The sequence below is a fragment of the Sus scrofa genome, chromosome 3 (genome assembly GCF_054392235.1).
Source record: "Sus scrofa isolate SSC_HxYL_T2T_F1_AM1 chromosome 3, Sscrofa_HxYL_maternal_Yorkshire_Landrace_v2.0, whole genome shotgun sequence".
NCBI lineage: Eukaryota > Metazoa > Chordata > Mammalia > Artiodactyla > Suidae > Sus > Sus scrofa.
In genome coordinates, this window is record NC_139385.1 from 83,799,362 (window position 1) to 83,821,362 (window position 22,001).

General features: G+C 47.2%; 1 protein-coding gene across 2 annotated transcripts in view; it reads left to right on the top strand.

The window, feature by feature from the left end:
* CD207 (CD207 molecule) overlaps positions 1-22,001 on the top strand; it is a 52,863-nt gene that overhangs the window by 3,790 nt on the left and 27,072 nt on the right. Inside the window, exon 1 of one of the 2 annotated variants that reach the window (XM_085015312.1) lies at positions 17,947-18,168. The exons of the other annotated variant lie outside the window; for it this stretch is intronic. The gene's annotated coding sequence lies outside the window, so the exon portion shown is untranslated. Of the gene's footprint in view, positions 1-17,946; positions 18,169-22,001 lie in introns of those variants that run through there. 2 annotated transcript variants of the gene reach the window in all.

Sequence of the window (22,001 nt, forward strand, 5' to 3'; positions counted from 1 at the left end):
CTGGGCCTCTGGTCCTAGCTCAGCCCGCTCCTTATGCCTCTCCCTCTTGCTAAGGATGGGACCAGACCACAGCCCCAGGACTGCTCTTCTCCCCCAGAGCCTGGGTAGAGCTTGCAGTCAACTCAGGTGCCTTCCCTGGCTTGCTTCTTTTTCCTTCCTGTCCTCCTCCTTGGCCTCTGTCTCTAGTATGCCACTCCCACTCTCAGCTCCATGCCTCTCTCCTGCCCATTTCCCTGTGCCTACAGACTCAAGAGGTCTGGCTTCCTCTGCCCTGATTCACCCCCTGTCTGGATCTCCACCTGTCTTTCCATTGGTTTGGGGACCGCACCCAAAGCTCCTATTGCTTGGTTCCTGGGGAATCCAGTCCCCTAGGTGACTGAATCTGCTCAGCCATGGCTGCTGGGATGGGGGGGTTCCCCTGTAGCTGAAGGGCACTGGGTATTTGACATGAACAAGGAAGGACACCCCTCACACACTCAGCTGGGGAGTACAAGACCCAGCTTGTTGAAACAATCCATTTCTCACTTTCTTCCCTGAACCAACTTGTGTCCCACCCTACATGCCTGGGAGCCAGACCTCTGCACAGGCTCATTAGGGAAGGACCCACTGTCCCACCCCCCAGGTAGGGAGGGGTTGGATTTTTAAAGGGGATGGGATGCTGCTGTTGGGGTTTTTAGGATGCACGTGAATATTTTTGTAAAACACAGCAAATACATTTCTGAGAAGATCCGCAGTGCTGAAACTCAAAAAAGGGCAGCTCTAATAATGGGAAGGTGGGAGATGTGCTGGGTGGGGGGACAGGGTGAGGCTCTTCAAATTCCAGTGTTTGGCCCCTCCTAGATTTGATGGCTGCCTGCAGGCTCAGTCACCACAATCAGTCACTGACTCATTTCAGCGATGGGTACCAGAGTTGCACTCAGGGAATTCTGCAGGGAGGAGGACCCTCTAGGTGCTAGGGGTGCCCATCATAAGAGTGGAGGTCATTCCCGTTGGGAGAGCAGGGAGCCCAGTGGCTGGACAGGGATGGGGGGTCATGGTGCAGGTGAGATGGGGGAGTCCCCTACTCCCACTGCTGCTGTGCTCTCACCTGCAGCTGCCTGATCTGCTACCTGGCCTTTCCTTCTCTGGCACCTGGTTGCTTTCAGTTCCAGGTAGCTTGGGTTGCTGCTGAGTCCTTTCCCCTACAGCCACCTCTTCCAGTTCAGAGTCCTGGGTATGGCACTGTCCCCTCCTATGCTTAGACAGGGATCCCAGCCAGGCAGTCTTGAGCTCTGGGGCTGTCAAGGTCTGCCAGCCACCCCAGTTCTGAGATGTGCTGCTGGTATCTTTCCTGTGCCTGTGAGTCCAGGATTCTCTCTGGGAGGGCTGCTCAGAGGATGCTGTGGGTTGGGCCAGAATGTAAGGAGGTCCCCCTGGCATAACTCTCATCCGGTCTGATTAGACTCTCCAGGTATCTACCACCCGGTGGGTACCAGCAGGCAACTCCTTCTTTGACCCTGGCCTTGGCTCAGGGCTAAAAAGGCTTAAAGAGGGAGGCAAAGAGTTCTCCACACCTGCCATGTATTAAATGACCTGGAGAACTTAGAGAAAAAAGCCTGAGCTTGGCCACAGACCAAATGGCTTCCAATCTGATTCCCAGAGGACCCCGTATATTTAAAAGTCTTCCAGATGAAGCCTAGTTGGAAGCCACTGAACCAAGAGTGGGGCAAGTAGGCATTGCCAGATGAGAGAAAGGCTGGGGCAAAAGCCTGGAGGTGGTTCAGGGAATGAAAAATGGTTTTTTAGGCCAGGACTTTGGGTGGAGTGGGAAAGGGGAAGCCGGCAGTGCTGACATCTGGAAGGAGGGGACAGTTTCGTGGAGGGCGATCAGAGAGGGTGAACAGGCCTGGCCAGGACCCAGGTGGACCCTACTTGATCCGAAAACTTGTGTCCAACTTGATCTGAAAACTTCCCCACCAGTAGGACTCAGGATTCTCTTGGGTAGAGACCACCCAAGGGTGAGGGAGGAGGTGGCTGGTGAGGGGTAGGGGTGGATGGGTGTCCCCTGGTTCTAGGAGAGGTGCTTGGGGATCACTCAGGACTTGGTGAGCTTTGCTTCCCATCTGCTTTCCTCCAGACAGATTCCATGATTTCTTGGCTTCCGGCTCCTCTTCCCAAGTAGTTCTCTAAGAATCTTCCTCGCTCCTGATCCTCTGAAGAGTTTGCTACCTCTTCCCTCTTTATTTGCCTTCTTTCTCCGCAGGTTCTCCAGCTTCCCTTCCTCCTCTGGGCCATCCCCTCCCTGCACTGTTGTCCTCCCCACCTGGCCAGCCCCAGCCCTGGACCGGGGCAGTTTCCCTCCAGCCCTGACTCCCCATCCTCTCTCCCTCCTCCTCTCCCTCTCTCAAGCTCTTATTTTTTGCCTCTTCTCTTCAGCACTCTCCCCACTGGAGCCAGAGCTGGAGTGCCCTTTTCTACTGTCTGTCTTTGGAAATTACAATCCTGACAACGTGCTCGGAGTTAAAATCAATGAAAAGACACCAGAGACTTGAGAATCTTCTAAATTTTTTTTTCTTTCTTTTGTAACAAAAGCCCTTCATTCCTACCACTGTCTGATTTGATCTGGATCATCCTTAAAACAATTGCATCTTCATTTGTTTTCTAGCAGGGGATACAGGGCTAACTGTCCAAAGCTGTGCCAGGCTCATTATTACCTGCGATAGTCACAACGACTCTTACTGGTAGTGAGTGATTCAGTTGCTCCATTTTGGTGAAACAGTGGATTCAAACCCGGGCTCTGAATCCTGGGGCTCTGCTCTTTCCCCCCTTCTTCACTCTGAAAACCCGACTCCCAAACATAGGAGCTACAGCTGCCAGCCTATGCCACAGCCACAGGAACTCAGGATCCCAGCCGAATCTGCGACCTACACCCCAGCTCATGGCAATGCCAGATGGATCCTTTAACCCACTGAGCAAGGCCAGGGAACAAACCCGCATCCCCATAGTTCCTAGTCGGGTTCGTTAACCACTGAGCCACGAAAGGAACTCCCAATATGTGTTACTTGGTGTTTGCTGTTTTGGTAATAGCTTTATTGAGATAGGATTCATATATCATACAATTCACATATTTACAGTGTACAATTCAATGATTTTTTAAAAGTATATTCACAGCTGTACTAAAATATATAGCACGTGCACAAATATGCAGTGTGGCCATCACCATAGTAAATTTTAGAACATTTTCACCACCTCAAAAAGAAATCCTCTGGTGACTGTGGTTAATGACACTGTATTGTATATTTGAAAGTTGCTAAGAGAGTAGATCTTACAAGTTCTCATCACGAGAAAAAAATTGTAACCATGTGTGATGGTGGATGTTAACTGCACTTATTGTGGTGATCATTTTGCAATATATATGAAGATGAAATCATGTCTTGTACACCTGAAACAAATATAATGTTATATGGCAACCATATTTCAATTTTAAAATGGAATAAAAGAAACTTGCGCCTTTAGCTATCACTCACAACTTCCCATCCTCCCCTCAGCCCTAAGCAACCACAAGTCTACTCTTTGGTTTCTATGGATTTGCCTCTTCTGGATATTTCATATAAATGGAATCGTATTAAAATGGACCATGTAATAAAATATAATATTATCATATTATCATATAATAATGTTTTGAGGCTCATTCATGTTATGTGTATCAATACTTTGTTCCTTTTTATGGTCAAATAGTGTTTGATTGTATGGTTATATTACATTTCCTTCTCCATTCATTATTGATAGACATCTGGATTGTTTCCACTTTATCTGTGTGAGAATGTGGGTGCTCCTGGGCTCAGGGTGCCCTGTTTGGCTGGAAGAGGGAGGAAGGTTTCTGGGAGAAGCTGGAAGAGACTAGTGAATCTCAGGAAAGAGCCATCCACTGGCTGTGTGTCCCCAGCGAACCGGCCACCTTCCAGAAGTGATCTTTCTTTCCACTTCTGTCTAAAGAGGAGGGCCAGGTCATATTGGGAGACTTGTAGGAATTACAGGCTCTGCAGTAAAGATTCAGAGTCTTGGCTCTCTGCTAGGTAGGGATGGAATCCTGGCTCTACTGAGAACCAGTTCTTAATGGGTTGTTTAACCTTGCTGTGCCTCAGTGTCCTCATCCATTAAATGGGAATAATATTAGTACCAACCTCCTGAGGTTGTTCTGAGGAGGAAGTTAATCCGTGTAAAGCACTTTATCCAGTACCTGGCACTCTGTGGGTGCCCAAGAAACTAACATTGATGCTTATATCATTTAAGGCTTAAAGCCCAGTGCTCACTCCTGCTAGTGGGTAGCTGTCCTTCTCCCACCCCCCGCTGCCCAGGGGGCAGGGGGAGCTTGTCTGGCCTGTAGGTTGTGAGCCTAGATTCTCAGCCCTCAAACCCAGCTTCCGTGCTTGAAATCAGGTTGGGATGCGAGGGACTGGGAAGCTCTTGCTGCCCTCCCCAACCTTTGTTCAAAAACGGACAATGAGCTCAGTGAGGACTGTGAGCAGTGAGGCCAGGACTCAGCCCGGCCTCAGCCCTCCAGTTCAGGGTCCTGATGCTGACATGGGTGAACTTGCGAATTTATAGTGCCACTCGTTGTACCTCAGCCCCCAAGCCAGATTCTTCCAGAATGCCAGCCTCCTGGCAGCCCTTCCCCGACGCCCAGGGAAGAATGACTCTCGGATGCGGTGAGGAACAGCAGTGCGTGCCAGCCCAAGGTTCGCCTAGAGTTCTGCCCAGCGGCAGGGGGTTTCACGGTGGGCAGAGTCCTGCCCCTGCCCCTTTCCTGGGTATTACCCTCAGGACGTGCCCAGGAGAGAGCTCGAGAGGCCCTGGCTTTGCCTTATATATGCTTTGATATCTTTTGAATTTGTGGGATGTCGCAGTTCAAACGAATCTGGCAAAACAACTTCTTCAGTGTTAGGAAAGATTTGAAGAAGTGTTTTGTTTGCATGCTTCCATCAGGGGCAGCTGCTCATCTTCCCTCCAACTTCGTGCCTCAGAAAGCTGGCTGGCAGCAACTTACCATGTAGACAGGGCTCTTTTTGCCTTGGCCATGCCCTCCAGAATGCTGCACAGTCAAGTTCACCAACCACCCCCACCCCAGTCCCTGGCACAGGGGAACGCGTGAGCTTTGGCCCCTGGTGTCCCAAGAAATGGTAATTTGCGATCAACATCACCTACAGGTGGTTCCGGGCTGACTTTGGCAGAGGGAAGCCAGGAAGCGCAGCGTTTCCAGCACCCTTTCCATAGCCACCCTGGTTCTGGGGTCTCCTCTACATGGAGGGCTGGCCTGAGGTATCTTTGCTCTCTGGGTCAGGTTGGACCCAGTTAGGAGTGCAGCAAAAGACGGGATTGCCTAGGGATGGGGTAGGGGTGGGGCTGGAGGAATTTTCCATCACCTGTCCTAGGGAAAGAACTTCTAAAGGGAAGGCCCAGGAGCCTCCTGGCGGGAGGTGTTGGGTGACTGACTGTTGGGCCTCGGTGGGAATGCTGGGAAGCCCTGGCCACTAGGCATGACCCTCCTTGAGACCTGGTGATCGTCCCTTAGGGAGCCTGTCCCCTTACTTTGACATGTTGCCAGTTCTGGGAACAGTTCTCCAAGAGCTGCTGCCACACTCTTTGGAATATCTTTCATTCAGTAAATATTTATTGAGCTACTACTATACGCCAAGTATGGCGCGGGACAGTAGGGGACAGCTGTAAGCCAAAAAGACCCAAATCCCTGCCATCATGGAGCCTATGTAGTGCTGGAGATGCTAAGCTTCTGTTGGATGGTCAAACCCTTTGTGAGGTCAAGGTGGGGGACCTCAGATGTTGATCTTGCCTTGCTGCTTCACCTGGTGGTACCCAAAGTTGTGTGAGCCAGCTGGTGACTAAATGCCGATCTGTTTTTCTGGTTAGAGATCCAGCTCTGAAAAAAACTCTCCTTAAGAAGATGCTTTTGCACAGCCTCAGCGTCTCTATAATAAACGAAGGGCCAAGAAAGAGAACACAGTGCTTTGTTTTCCATTCAGTTGGCTGACAAAACAAGTATATAAACAAACAAACAAACAAACAAAAAAACCCAAACAAGAGGACCCCCTGCTTTGGGTGTACCTATGAGCCCGGATTTATAAGTGCCTAGGTTGTGTACTAATTTCATTAACTCTTTAAACAATCAGTTTTAAGTTTTTCAAAATGCGTCTGAAGGGAAAACATTCTAAACACCACAAAGGATTATAAAGCGACAAGTAGGCATCTTCCAGACCCTCAGCCCCATCCCTGGAAGTCCCAAGTTGCTGTTCCATATCTGACAAATATCTACCCTCCCCCTTTAAAACAGGAATAATGTCACACTGTCTTCTGTTCTCCGTCCTGCCTTTTTCGCCTTCTCCCGCGCCCTGGTGCTTGCTCCTGCCAGCCGATCTCTGCCTTACTCTTTCTGCGTCCTCACTGCTTGCCAGCCTCATGTGAAAGTGTCAGCTTCCTCTCAGTGTCGCCAGTTTAGGGAGTTACCTAAGATTTTGATCTTTGTGGATAGATTTCTAAAAGAAACGAATTAAACTAAGAGGAAACAAGGGAAAGCCAAAGAAGGAAAGAATGCTTGCAACACCGGGCTCTTGCGTCCGGAGAGCGCGTAAGCGCGGATCGCGGCAATGCCGGGCGGTGGTGGCCAGCGCAGCAGACCGCCCCGCGTTCGGAGGCCCGCAGCCCTCGCCGCGCTTCAAAGCCCGGCGAGGGGAGAGAGGCCGTGGGGCGGCGGGGTCAGCGGGAATTAGCGCGCCGGGGCCAGGGCGAGGGATCGCCGCGGGGCGAGAGTTCGGGACAGGATTAGTGGGTTCAAAAGCAGGTCAGGGAGAGCTAAACGAGGCGACGAGGTCCGTGTGAGGTCAAGGTCCTCGGTAGAGGCGGGCTTCGGGGCCAGGCGCGGGAACCGCAGCAGGGGGACTACGATCGCGGGGAAGCTGGACCGGGAAATCTCGAGGTCCGAGCGCGTGGAGGGGCTCGGCGGGCTCTCCAGGGCAGGCCTCGTCCTCCAGCTGCCGCGGGACTAGCACCCCGCCGTGTGCGCGGCTTGGCCCCGGGGAAAGAGCGCGCGACTAGGTGAGGCTGGAGACCCGCAGGAGACAATTTGAAAGAATAAAGGGCCAAAGTATTTGAGTTCCGGCTGCGCGCACCTGTAGATTTCCTATCTGGTAGATTTTAGTCCCATTCCTTTGTTTTCATTTTAAATAAATATTTGGTTTTTCTCTCTGGCAAGACAAGAACATCTCTTATGCAATCAAATAGTTCCAACAAAAGGCATGGAACTGTGCTAAAGAATTTTTTGCGGCGCTCTCTGCTTTCTGGCTGCGGATTTCTGCGGGCTCTGCCGTGGAAAAACTGCAGGGTGTCACACCATATGTGTAAAGATAAGAACGATTAACACCCCACACTGCTGTGGGTCCTTAAAGTGTATGAAGGGAGAACTGGAAGGACAGCCTGAGCGAGACAGCGCTTCCTCGCAAGAAATGAATGTTGGGGGTGCGTGCGTCATTCTGAAGCCTCTGATTTGAAGGGTTTTTTTTGTTGTTGTTTTTGCTTTTTTTTTTTTTTTTTTTGGTTTGTTTTTCAGGAGAAAGAGAATGTATTCACGTACGAGTTCTTTCTCCTGAAAGAGCTCCTGGATACTGATGGAGAACAAACTTGGGGATATTGCGCGATGCAAAGTGGGAGCTCTACTCTGAGATCCTGGCGTTGGCAGATTAAAACAAACAAACAAACAAACCCCCCAATAAATGTAAGGATAGACGACGGATAGCGCTCAGTGTCACTTGGTGGAGGTGGCCCCGCCCCGGTCGCCATCTCCAGTGTCCTTACACTCGGTCATCCCGTCCCCAGGGACCTGCTTCTCCCTTCCCTGCCTCGGCCTTTCGCCTACCCTCCCTCAAGGGAGAGGGCAGAACCGTCGGGAGAGAGGGAGCTGGGATGCTCAGGCTTGCGTCTTGGATCTCCACCGATGCTGGAGTCTCTGGATTGGGTCCTGCTGATTTTCCGCGGAGAACTCTCCAAAAGAGTCCTCTCCTCGGGACAAAATTTGCCTAATCCTTGAGGTGACGGTGATGGTGAAGGCGGTGCGGGAGATCCTGGTGATGGGGGGGAGGTGCGGGGGAGGCGTGTGTGAAGATCGCAGAAAGGGAAAGAGAGCGGGAAGATGCCGGCGGGAACCAGAGTGAAGCTGAGAAAACTGGGTCCCAGGAGCCCAGGGGCGAGAGCCGGGGTCGCAGAGAGGGGGAAGGGGCGGGGCCGGAAACCGGGAGGCCGCGCGAGACCCGAACAAAGCGCCGCGGGGTCTCCATCGACAGTGATCTGCCTTTTTCCCAATTTCTCTGAAATCTTTCGATTTGGTCTGCAGATCGACTGGTCTTGGTGGGGACGTGCAGGTTCTTAACGGGGAAGCCAGTCTAAAGGACTGATCGCAGAGAAATCCCGCTCATTCAGCCAACCGGCCTTCCGCTCCACCCAATCCAGCTCTGGTCGATGGTGCAGGTGGGTGGGTAGTGGGCCAGGGGCCCCTTTCCTACCGCTCTGTGCAGGTGCACTCGGTGGCTCTGGTTTTGTTCTGAAAGACTCTGGGAATCTCATTTCTGGCCCCCGGCGTGCAAAGACCGATCAAGAAGCAAAATGCGTTCCTCCGGCTGAAAATACCTCTTTCTCTGGTTTTAAATCGTATAAACAATGTTGAGACTCTTCCTAACGCCTCTTTCAACCTCTGCGCATTGTTCAGAAGGTTAGAGCAAAGATAGTGGAGTTGAAAGGAGGGGAAAAAAAAAGTCCCGGTGCCCAAACTTAAAATCATCATCCTCGTTCCTTAAAAAAAGGAGAAAAAAAAAGTCTTTTTTTCACTGCATACTTAATTGACATCATTTTAGTCGTGGAGAATGTGGTGTAGTTTTGTATTCAGCCTACTTGTCAGATACTGTGGTCCATATAATATACGTTTCAACAGTCGAGGAGTATTATATATTTTGTGATTGTGTAAAGTAACCATTCAGTTGTTAGATAGTCCAGCGTGTCTGGTTTTTCAGCATTGAAATATATAATGCTCAAACCAAAACAGTCAACTATATATAGCTCTCTCTTTGGGGGAGGATTATTTCTTTAGGTTCCTTATTGGACCAACAGGATAAGGACTGTTCCATTGCTCTTAATATAGTACCAAACTGCTTTCCAAAGCAATTTGTGTAGACATTTATTTTCGAGTCATTATAGGCTGGGGGTGGTGCTGGCGGTCAGGCCTTAAAGCATTTTCCCTGTGCCTCAAGCCGCTGCTGAGACAGGCCCTCGCAAGCAGGAATGACTGCGCAAAGTGGGAAGTCCTCCAGGAGAGGGAAGGTGAGGCAATGGGAGTACTGGGGTAGGGAGAAGCCAGGGTTTCTTCCTCCGCCTGGAGAGAGCCAGGTCAGGCTTCACGGTGGAGGTGATTGCGGACAGTCTTAGGCAGGATTTGCCAGGTAGAAATTGAGGGAAGGACAAAGCGACCTTCGCGTGCACCGACTGGGCAGTGGGAAAGTTTTGTGGGCTTGGAGAGGCACGTAGTGGCTTCTATTTTGCAGAAGTGGCATTGGAAACCGACCTTACCATCGGGCACTCGCACTGTTTTAAACTGTTCCTGTTTTAATAGAGGCATAGTTACATAGGCATTACTTTTTTAATTGTTGAAAGGAGCTCACATTTCCTTATTTAAAAGAACCATTTGTTTTTTAAGAACCAATGCTTTCTCTTAGCCACAGTAATATGTATTTTAAAAGCAATGTATATTACTTGCTTTTTTCCATAATAAGAATATATTCATGTATTACATGGTTAATTAAAAATCATAAATTAACATGAACGTATTGTAAAATAATCAGACTGAAGTGTATACAAGTTCCTCCCATTAATCCTCCCTCCAGAAGGAGCATGGCTGATAGTTACAGTGTTACATATGCAAAATATATATTTTTGCAACAATGATTCATGTTATCCCTGCTATTATACAGACTTCCCTTACAAAATATTAACAATTGGCCATGACATTCTTACATGTTAGTGGATATAGCTCTTGTCTCATTTTTAACAGCTGTCTAGATACCATTGTATGAATGTTTTGCCATTTTTTCCTGTTTAAAAATTTATATCTAGTCACTTGTGATGGAATATGATGGAGGATAATGTGAGAAAAGTTATGTATATATATAACTATGTATGTATATATATATAAAACTATATAACTATAACCATATATATATGTACACACATAAAACTGGGTCCCTTTGCTGTACAGCAGAAATTGACAGAACATTGAAAATCAACTATAATAGAAAAAAATAAAAATCTTTTAAAAAGAAAATGCTTTACACAAATAATACACAAATATCTTCTACATCATAAAACAATTCAAAATATAGAGGCAAAACATGAAACAGTGTGGCTTTGTCTCTTTCTGCTCTTCATGTTTGCCTTCACTCCTACCCCGCCCCATTCTTCAGAAGTGTGAGATGAGAAATTTGGCCTTTGTTTCTTCCCGCCTTCAGTCTTAAAAAAAAAAAAACTAAGAAAAGTTTTATTTCTTCTCTTTAGCCTGCACACTTACATTCTCTTCCCTAACCCAATAAGGAACCATTGGGTTGTGTTTACTGTGCATATCCTAGATATTATATATTCTCACAAAATGTGCATTGTGGGGTTTGTGTGTGTGTGTGTTGTTCCATTCATGTACATTTATATTTCATTTATTACATTATATTTCATTTATTACATTATCTTTAAGCATTTTATTTTAAAATAATTTCTAATTTATGGTAAAGTTGCAAGCATAGTGCAGAAACTCCAGTATACTCATTTCTTAGCTGCACTTGCTTTATCATTCGTTCTCCCTATGTATTTATAAAATTACTGCCGTTGAAGCATTTGAGAGTAAGTGACAGGCACCATATCTCCTTATTCCTAAATGCTTCAGTCTTTCCTAAGAGAGGAGGCCTTTATCTCCATGACCTCAGTACAATGATCACAATCAGGAAACTTAACATCGATACAATGCTATTACACAACTTTCAGATCTTATTCCAAAATTGCCAGTTCTATATGTTTCCAAATTTGCCAGTTCGGTCCAGGACCGAATTCAATGTTAGTCATTGCATGTAATTTTCAAGTTCTTTCTCCTTTAGCTGGAAACGATTCATTAACTTTTTTTTTTCTTTTTGTAAGAATGTAAGACATTTTTGAAGACTGCAGACCAGTTATTTTATACACACTATGGTTTCTTGTTTTATTTTAAGCAATCTGACACTTACACAGAAATGGTCAAATATAAATATCTCACCCCATCCTAGACCCATTTGAGCATGAATTGCTGACATATGTTTTATTTTGTGTTTTCACCAAACAAGGGCATTCTCTGCAATAATCATGATATTTACATCAAAATTATAAAATTAACAGTATTGTCATCAACGACTGAGACCTATTAAGCTTTACCAATCAGCCTGACACTCTCTCTATAGCAAAAGAACCCAATGTATGTTGCATTTAGTTGTCATCGTCTCTTCAGTCTCCTGTGTGTAACAGTTCAATCTTGTCTTGACTTCCATGGCTGGGTATCATGTTGTAGAATGTCTGTCCTTGTGGGTTTGTCTGATTTCCTCATGATTCAATTCAGATTATGCATCTTTGGCAGGAATATCAGTGAACTGATGCTGAATTCTCCTCATTGTATCTTAACCAGGTGGGGTATAATTTTGATTCATTTCATTACTGGTTATATGAGTAAGGTGGTATCTGCTAAGTTTCTCTCTGTAAAATTATTTTTCCTTTTGTAATTAATACCAGTTTTTTTTTTTTTTTAGGGAGGAACTTTGAAACTATGTATATATCCCACTACTTATCAAATTCTCTACTCATTGTTTATATCAAGAAGTTCAATGGGGATTTCTATCATATTCAATGGGTTATAAACTTGATACTATCATTTTTTTTTGTCTTTTTTGTCTTTTTAAGGCCGCACCCATGGCATATGGAGAGTCCCAGGCTAGGGGTCTTATCAAAGCTACAGCTGCCACAGCAACGAGGGATCCGAGCTGCGTCTGCGACCTACACCACAGCTCATGGCAACGCTGGATCAATACTATCATTATTTACTTTATTATTTACTTACTTTGCAAATTGCCCCAAAGTGAGACAGTGGGAGTCCCTTCAAGCAGGCCTCTATGTCTTTTTTTTCTTTTTAAACAGTTTTATTGGTATATAATTCATAAATCATATAAGCCACCTATTTAGACTATACAATTCAGGGGTTTTTAGTATACTCACAGAGTTGTGTAACCATTCCTACAATCAATTTTACAACATTTTCATCACTCCCCAAAGAAATCTCATACCCTTTAGCTAGCTACTCCTAATCCTCCCCTGTCGCCAGGCTCTAGGCAACTGCGTATTAATCGACTTTCTATCTTTATAACTTTGCCTATTCTGGAATTTTGTATAAATGGAATTGTACAATATGTACAGTGTTTTGTGACTGGCCTCTTTCATTTAGCAAAGTGTGTTCAAGGTTTATCCCCATTGTAGCACTATTTCATTCATTTAATTCTTTTTTCTTTTTCATTTTCTTTTGTAAAGAAGTCTCTCGCAAGTGGGAGTCCCATAGTTTTTATTTTACTATTGTATTTTATTTATTTTATTTTATTTTATTTTATTTTATTTTATTTCATTGTATTGTCGTTTTAGGGCCACACTCACGTCATATGGAGGTTCCCAGGCTTTGGGTCAAACTGGAGCTATAGCCATTGGCCTGCGCCACAGCCACAGCAACGCCAAATATGAGCCACATCTGAGACCTAAACCACAGCTTGCAGCAACGCTGGATCCTTAAACCACTGAGTGAGGCCAGGGATTGAACCTGGGTCCTCATGGATTCTAGTCAGATTCATTTCCACTGAGCCATGATGGGAACTCCTTTATTTTTCAGTATAGTTGACTTATAATATTGTGTTAGCTTCAGGGGAAAAGTATAGTGATTCTTTTTCCCCCGCAGATTTTATTCCATTATTGGTCATTACAAGGTTTTGGGTGAAAACTTCTTCTTCTTTTTTTTGGCTGTACCCATGGTGCATGGAAGCTCCTGGGCTAGGGATCCAACCCGCACCACAGCAGTGACCTAAGCCACAGCATGACAAATTGCCAGATCCTTAACTGCTAGGCCACCAGGGAACTCCAAACTTCCTTCATTTTTCATGCTGAATAGCATTCCATCATATGGACATTTCAGTTTGTTTAGCCATTATCAGATGATGGACATTCAGGCTGTTTCCACTTTTTGGCTACTATGAATAATGCTGTTATGACTATTCTTATAAAATTTTCTATGTGGGTGGACACTTCCATTTCTCTTGAGTATATACTTAGGGATGGAATTGCTGGGTCAAACAGTTAACTCTATGTTTAACTTTCTGAGGAAGTGTCACCCTGTTTTCCAAAGTTGTACCATTTTACATTTTCGCCAGCAATGGATGAGGGTTCCAGTTTTTCCACATCCTGGCCAATGCTTGTATTACTTGTATTTTTGATTCTAGCCATCCTAGTGGGTTTGTACTGCTTATTGGCCGTTCATATATATTTGGAGAAATGTCTATTCAGATTCTTTGCCCATTTTTAAATTGGGTTGTCTTTATATTATTATATTATAAATGTTGTTTATATAGTCTAGATATAAGTCCTTTATCAGATATATGATTTGCAGTTATTTTCTCCAATTCTGTGGGTTGTCCTTTCACTTTTCTGATAGCGTTCTTCAAAGCACAAAAATGTTCACCTTTGTTGAAGTCCAATTTATCTGTTTTCTCATTTGTTGCTTATACTTTTGGGATTATATCTTAGAAACTATTGCCAAATCAAAAATCATGATGATTTAGACCTGTGTGTTCTTCTGAGAGGTTTATAATTTTAGCTCTTATTTAGATCTCTGATTCATTTTGAGTTAATTTTTGTATGTGGTGTTAGGGAAGAGTTCATTATTTTGCTAGTGGATATCCAGTTATTCCAGCACCATTTTTGGAAAAGAGACAATCCTTTCCCCATTGAATTGTCTTGACATCCTTGTCAAAAGATTCTTGTTTCTTTTTGACATGTCCTTATTATTCTTTGAGTGTTTCCTTACTTTCTGGCATAAAATGGTTCAACTTCACCTTGTATTTTTCCATGCTCTAGCTCTTGAGTCAGACATTTTCCCCAAGGAGTTCTGGTTCTTTGAGTGGAGAACGTTTTTAGAGGCCAAGAGCTGGGTCCTAGCCATAGCCATTGTTCTTGAGGGTAGTGACCCTTTCAGTGGACAGACCAGGGAATATGTCAATGTACTCATAACACATTTGCACTTACATTTACTGAGACCCATAAGTTCACACCAGTAGCTCCAATTCCAACCCAACATCATGGGGCTCTTTTTAGCTTTCTTTTCTGTTTTTTAGGGCCACACCTATGGCATATGGAGGTTCCCAGGCTAGGGGTCTAATCGGAGCCACAGCCACAGCAACACGGGATCCAAGCCGAGTCTGTGACCTACACTACAGCTCACGGCAACACCGGATCCCCAGCCCACTTAGAGAGGCCAGGGATTGAATCTGCATCCTCGTGGATACTGTCAGATTCATTTCCCCTGTGCCACAACAGGAAATCCTGGCTCTCCCTACTTGGATCCCAGCACCTCCCACTGGGACACTGTGGCACACACCCTCCCTGTGTGGATCTTTGCCTTTCTGGGCCCCACCTAATGGCTTTTGGGCATAATATTCAGGAAGAGCAAGCTCATGGTATTGGAAATCCATCCCTGTGGCTCTGTGCATACCTAATCAGCTGCTTGGCACGGCTGTAAATGCTCCACGGTGTGTGACCATCTCCTTTTACTTAGCTGCTCCTCTGGGGAAAGATACCCAGGTGGCTCCAACTCCTCTGCCACCTCAAATAAGGCCACAGCGCACATCTCTGTACACATTTAAGCACCTCTAGGAAATGCCTTTGGGATCTATAGCCATGAGTGGAATTTCTGAATCACGTGGTGTGAAAATGTCTAATTTGCTGAAATGATGGCAGCTCTCTGTTCAGGCCGCTGCTCCAGTCTATCCTCTCCAGCAGGGCACGCAAGTTTCTGTATCCACATATTCCCTCTGTCTAGGCTTGTCTGACTCTCTGGTTGCCAGTCTATGAGGCAGAGGGGATATTTTGCTTCAATTTTCATGTTTCTTATTATGAATAATCTTGAGCATCTCTCCAAGTGTTTGCTGGCCTTTTGGCTTTCTGTCTGTCCCTAAACATTTAGCTATACTGGTCCTGTCTTTCCTTAAAACCAAAACAGATCTGACTGTTCATAATGTTCTCCAACTTTCCTCTCTCACTTAAACTGTTTTGAAAATCTTAACCAGCTGAATGAAAGTCCACAGCTTTATGAGTAACCCATAAAGTAGTGAGTCATTTCCCTATTAATGGGCAACTGGGTTTCTTCAGGGGTTTCTGCAAACAAAATGCTCCCAGAACCATCCTTGAACACACATCTCTGCACTGTGGCAGAATGTCTTCAGATGAATCTGTAGACGTGTGTTCTTTAATTTAGAATGCGTGTTTGGAACACTGTATTGAGTCACATGTAATAGCATCCTCAAGTCTGTAGTGGAGACTTGGGACTTAGTCAGATGCAAGAGTTTGGGAAGAAAGTATACAGCACTTCACTGAGAAGTCCTCCTGGTTTTGGAAATGTGAAGAGGCGTTGAGAAATTAAGTAGTGAGGAGACAGAGCAGAGAGAGCAGAGCAGTCAGCCGTCTTGGCCAGGATATGCCAGGCAGTGGGGGAGGAGGCCCCCTGGCAACTTTCCTGAAACTGTAGACTCCATCAGGTCCAGAGTCAGAGGCTGGGGAGGCAGCCACAGGGAGTCAGAAGTGTTATATTTTCCTAGGAGCAGTGACTGTCCTCCCCTCCCTCTCCATGGCCTGGGAGTGTGGAGGTGGACGAGCAGACATCTGCCTGATCGTGGACAGTCTGTTTCTCCTCTCCAAGGGGGCTGACAGGATGCAGGTTTCTGCCATGTAGTGGGGCAGTCTGTCTACGGTACAAGGTCACCTGGCCTACAAGGTAAATGGAGACTGAGAACCAGCCTGAGCTCCTTTTCACAGAAGTGCCGCACCAGTTAGAGGCGGACCTGCTTGGGAGCCAAGGCAGCCAGTGCCCAGGGCTCCCTGGCCTCAGACTGGCCGCATGAAACTATCCAGGGGAGGGTTCCCAGGACCTCTCCCCAGCCACCTCCTCCTGAAGAGGACATGTTTCCCTTCCCCGCAGTCCCTCAGGGAGGGCAGCCCAGGCTCTCACAGAGCTTCTACCCTGCACCCCTTTCAGCAGGGCCTGAGTGGGGTTGTGCCATGAAGAGTGGAATTTTTCCAGGCTGCTGGCTGAGGCAACTGGGTGGAGCTCTTAACTTGCTTTCTGGGAAAGAGCTGAGGAGGGCTGATCATATATACCAACTCCTGGCAGTTGAGTAAGAAATTAGAGATGATGCACCTTCTTTCTCCGTTTAGAATCCACAGCCTGTGACAGACACAAGCACAGCTAGAGTCAGAGCCAGAGATGGAAGAGGGTGGAGACCAGGCCTAGGCAAAGCACTTTCAGGTGGACTAGGCAGCAGGGTGGACTAGATGGACCAGGGCGCGCTGGGGGAGAGACAGCCCATCTTTTCATGCAACAGGGAGGCCAGGCTGCCTGGATAGAGAAAAGCTCTATGTGGCTGGAGTCTGAGGGTCTGGGGGTCTGATTTGGACACAGATCTGGGCAGGAACTCTGTAGGGCCCTGCGTGGAACCCCCACAACCTCATCCCAAGTCAGCTCCTCGATTTTCCTGGGCTCCCCGAGCAGATATTTTCATCGGGGCTGGTGCTGGGCTCGGTAATGCCAAAATGACGGCCTTGCGTTATCCTCTGGGTGGAGCTTACAATGTGAGCCCCTGGGGTGGGTCTGGGGCGGGGGTGAGGTTGAGGGAGGAGACAGATACACAGTCCGGCAGTTTTGATGCAATAAGAAAAGTGATGATAAGGGTTAATAGTTATTAAGCAATTGTCATGTGCCTGTGAGCTCCACAGTGACCCAACCAATGAACAGGGCCCTACAACCCTTATTTAATACATGGGGAAGACAAGTCTCAGGCAGGTTGGATAATTAGCCCAAAGTCACACAGTTAACAGTGAAATATGAAATTCTTTCGGCCTCAGGGCGAAGCCTGTTTCCTTCACCCCTGCACCACAGGACCCCTCGTCAACCGGTAGTGACACAATGGGGCGAGTTTGTAACTAATTACTCGGTCCTTGGTGCCAGGCATGCGCACTAATGCCCCGACCCGTCTCTCTGCTAATTATACCGTGAGATGGGGCCCCCTTTCCTTCTCCAGCCGCTGCAGTCGGGTGCCAGCCTGCAGCAGGTCGCTGCTAGCTTGCCGGCCACCTTCAGGGGAACGGCCTTGTGTCGCCCTCTGCTGATCGCTTTTTTGCAGCGCCCGTTTCCCTGCGCATGCGCCCTAGCTCTGTGGGGGCCACGACAACTCGCCTCCCAGCGCAGGGTCCCAGGGTAGCGAAGCGGGACGGGAATGTCTCCGACAGGGCCAGGCCCGAGCAGCTGGTTGCGTGTCTCATTTCTCTGGTTTACCTGTCTGCGCCCGGTTCAGGTGGCCACACGCCCAACCCCGGCTCCTCCCAAGGGGTGGGAAGGGGGCAGGACTGAGGGTTCCCTTAAGATGGGGAGCCCAGTGAGCTCGGGTGGGGCAAGGGGCGTCTTGTGTTCGTTCCTAGGCAGGTCCTGAGTACTGAGGGTCCAATGATGATGAAAACACCCACTTTGAGGTGGTGAACAATGGCAGGCCCCACCCTAGGCTGCTCCCCGTGGGCTGACGTCACCCCCTCCTCCTCTTAGTGATCAGAGGCCACATTGAGTGTCTAGTAGGGGAGACAGACAAGGAGCAAAGGATACAGAAAGACACTGATGACTGAAAAAAAAGCATAACCTAAAAGTTGAGAATTATGTTTTACTCGGTGGACTTTCTGAGGACTTCAAGTCTGGGACACAGCCTATCAGATGACACCGAGAAAACTGCTCCGAAGAGGAAGAGGGGTATATAAGAGCTTTTGCAACAAAACCAGGTGATTGGAACATCAAAACATTACTGTTAGTGAAAGAGAACCAGATATCTCAAGCTAAGGAATTGAGTGCTTTTTCTTTTTCTTTTTTTTTTTGGCTGTGCCTGCACAAGAGAATGTTCCAGGCTAGGAATCGAACCCGCGCTATAGCAGTGATCTGAGCCACAGCAGTGACAACACTGAGTCTTTACCACTAGTCCACCAGGGAACTCCCATAGTGCTTTTCTATGTATGGGAAGGTGCAAGAGCCTGGGCTCACTGAGATCATTCCTTTGATATGCACCTCAGCTATCTGAGGCTAGTATCCTGTGCTTTCTTATCCTGAGTTTCTTCATGTGGAGGTGGCTGCAGAGTGATGATTCCATGGTGGGTATTATTAGTTTCTATCCTGAGTTCCTTCAGGGCTTATGGGGAGTGGTGGTGTGTGGGGGTAGGGGTGGCTGCAGTTGCTGATGGCTGTGATATCTTTTGTTTACTGGTAGGGCAGGTGGCATTTTTAGTTCATGCACACAGGAGAATAACTATGGGTATAAAGTACAAGCCTAGTGCCAGGAGGCTCATCAAGAGTTTTCACCTGATCCAGGCTGGTAGACTGTGTAGGAGCCCTCCAAGTGCACCTTTCCTATGCAGAAGGGTTCTGGGGAGAGAGATGGCAGGGAGCAGGTCTGATGTGTGCATCTGGGGCTGCTCTGTTCCAGGCACACCTATCTCTTTTATGAGCTTCCTGTTTTACATATTGGCACACAGGGTGAGTAGTTCCTTCAAGACCATGGGGTGACAGTTCTTTACTTAAGAGGATAATCATTATCTTTAACGGAACAGAAAAATACCAGTATGTTAGGGGGAGGTGGGTCCCCCCAGCGATCAGGAGGATTGGCCTTTCCCAGACCCTTCTGTGTCATGGGAAGGACTTCCCTGGCTAAGGACTGTTGTCCAGAAGAACAATCACAGAGGGGAGTCAGAGGCTGCTGCTCCCATCCCTAAATCTGGTCGCCTTAGACTATTTCTGTGGCTCAGGTTTGTTGTATGTGCAAAATGAGAGGAAATGGCCTGTGACTGTTCATTCATTCATGTATGTGATCATGGGACCCTGGCGCCCCTCAGGTTATGGCCTGGAATGTGGTAGACCTCTGACGGGGAGAGTAGCTACCAGGGGATGTTGATATGGGCAAATGTATGGCTTGTAGGAGAGAGAACCATCATACCTGGGCCTGGAGGATGCCACTGAGCCTTTGTGGTGTTCTGGATACTCTGCCCATTTCAGTGTAAAAATGGAAGCCTGAGGCCAAATGAAGGACTGAGCAAGGGCAGGGCAGATATGCAGGTAACTAACATGCCATAGAAAATGATAAGGAAATTAAAACATTTGCCCTCAAATGGAGCTGAGACTTCAGAGGGAAAAAACAATCTTGCTGTGGCATTGAGAGAAGGCTTAATGAATGATGTGGTGTTTTTGGTGGCTTGTGAAAAATGGGGAAGGTTTCAACAGGCTGAGGTGACATGGACAGTGTTATGCTCATCAAAACGTTAGTCACAAGGAGCTCCCGTTGTGGCACAGTGGTTAATGAATCCAACTAGGAACCATGAGGTTGCGGGTTTGATCCCTGGCCTTGCTCAGTGGGTTAAGGATTCTGCGCTGCAGTGAGCAGTGGAGTAGGTTACAGACACGGCTCGGATCCTGCGTTGCTGTGGCTGTGGTGTGGGCTGGTGGCTACAGCTCTGATTAGACCCCTAGCCTGGGAACCTCCATATGCTGCGGGAGCAGCCCTAGAAAAGGCAAAAAGACAAAAAAAAAAGAAAAAAAAGAAAAGAAAAAAGACATTAGTCACAAGCTGGGAGAGGTCCCTGGAACTTGAAGGTAAGACACTGTGTGTGTGTTTGATGTTTATCAATTCAAAAATCATGTTTACAAATCAAGAGTTACAGGAGTTCCCATCATGGCACAGCGGAAACGAATCCAACTAAGAGCCATGAGGTTTCGGGTTAGATCACTGGCCTTGCTCAGTGGGTTAAGGATCTAGCATTGCCATGAGCTGTGGTGTAGGTTGCAGACGCAGCACAGATCTGGGGTTGCTGTGGCTCTGGTGCAGGCCAGCAGCTGTAGCTCCAATTAGACCCCTAGCCTGGGAACCTCCATATGCCACGGATGTGGCCCTAAAAAAACAAAAGTAAATAAATAAAAAATAAAAAATAAGAGTTACAAAAAAGTGTAACAGCCTAAATTTCCTACCCCAACCCTTAGTCACTCAGGCACCCTAACATCCTCGGAGTTGTTCAATATTAGCTTCTTGCGTAAACTTCCAGGGGTGTCCTATGCATATACAGATGAGTACACACCCACCCACACATCTACTCTCTTTACACAAATGGCAGCATACTCACTGTTCTGTACCTTGCTCATTCACTTATCATATTTTGAGGATGGGTCCATACTGGTGTGGGGAGAGCTGCTTTGAACTTATTGGAGGAACACTGGAAACGTTCCCACTGAAGCCAAGAATAGGACCCTGTGATTTTTGAACTGAACCTGGAACTACACCCCCAGACCCTACCATTAAAAACCTGCAAAGAGTTCCCATCGTGGCGCAGCGGAAATGAATCCAACTAGGAACCATGAGTTTGCGGCTTCGATCCCTGGCTTCGCTTAGTGGGTCAATGCTCCGGTGTTGCTGTGAGCTGTGGTGTAGGTCACAGATGTTGCTCAGATCTTGCACTGCTGTGGCTGTGGCATAGGCTGGCAGCTATAGCTCTGGTTGGACCCCTAGCCTGGGAACCTCCATATGCTGCATGTGCAGCCCTAAAAACAAAACAAAACCAAAAAAACCAACCTGCAAAGAGGTGGAGGTGTTCGTTTCTCTTTGGGCAGACTATTATTTTAATTTCCATTTGCTCTGCCCCCTCCTGTTGCTTCGGGACACCACTGTGTGCTGCCACAGTCTGTGAAAATGGCCCCTAGGTCCTGGGTGGGTATCCATGGGGGTGCTATTAAAACAGAACACAGGCCTTGATGGGGCCCTCAGGAAAATCACTGGCAACTAACGGGCCTCCAGCCTTTATCTTCTACTTCTCCTCCTTCACACTCCCAGGGCTGGTGGGTCTCTGTCCAGGGAGACCACCTCTGCCCTCTGCTGCTTCTTCATGGAGTCCGAAGTTGAAGACTTTTGCCCAGAGAGCAAACAGCTGTGATTGCCTGTAGCTCTGGTGCTCGAACTCAGAGCTCAGCTGTCCCTCCTTTTTGTGCTCAGTAGGAATGACAAAGACAAGGGTCCGAGCATCTCCCCCACACTCACTATCAGATGGAGTAGTTGGAATTCTTGAGAGAAGATGAGCTCACAGACCAAAATAACTAGACACCCGAGGAGAACACCTGTCTCCAAAGAAAGCAACAAATGAGACAGTGCATCTTTTGAAGAATTAGAATAGATGGACAACCAATAATTTACCAGAGGCTTGATAAATATACTTAAGGAGACAAAGGAAGATATTAGTAATATGAAGTAAGAAGAAGGAATCATTTAAAAAGCAAGAGGAGGAGTTCGCATTCGTGGCTCAGTGGTTAAGGGGATTAAGATGTACAAACTGGAGTTCCCATCGTGGCGCAATGGTTAACAAATCTGACTAAGAACCATGAGGTTGCGGGTTCGGTCCCTGGCCTCTCTCAGTGGGTTAAAGGATCCGGCGTTGCCGAGAGCTGTGGTGTAGGTTGCAGACGCGGCTCGGATCCCGAGTTGCTGTGGCTCTGGCGTAGGCTGGTGGCTACAGCTCCGATTAGACCCCTAGCCTGGGAAACTCCATATGCCGCAGGAGTGGCCCAAGAAATGGCAAAAAGACAAAAA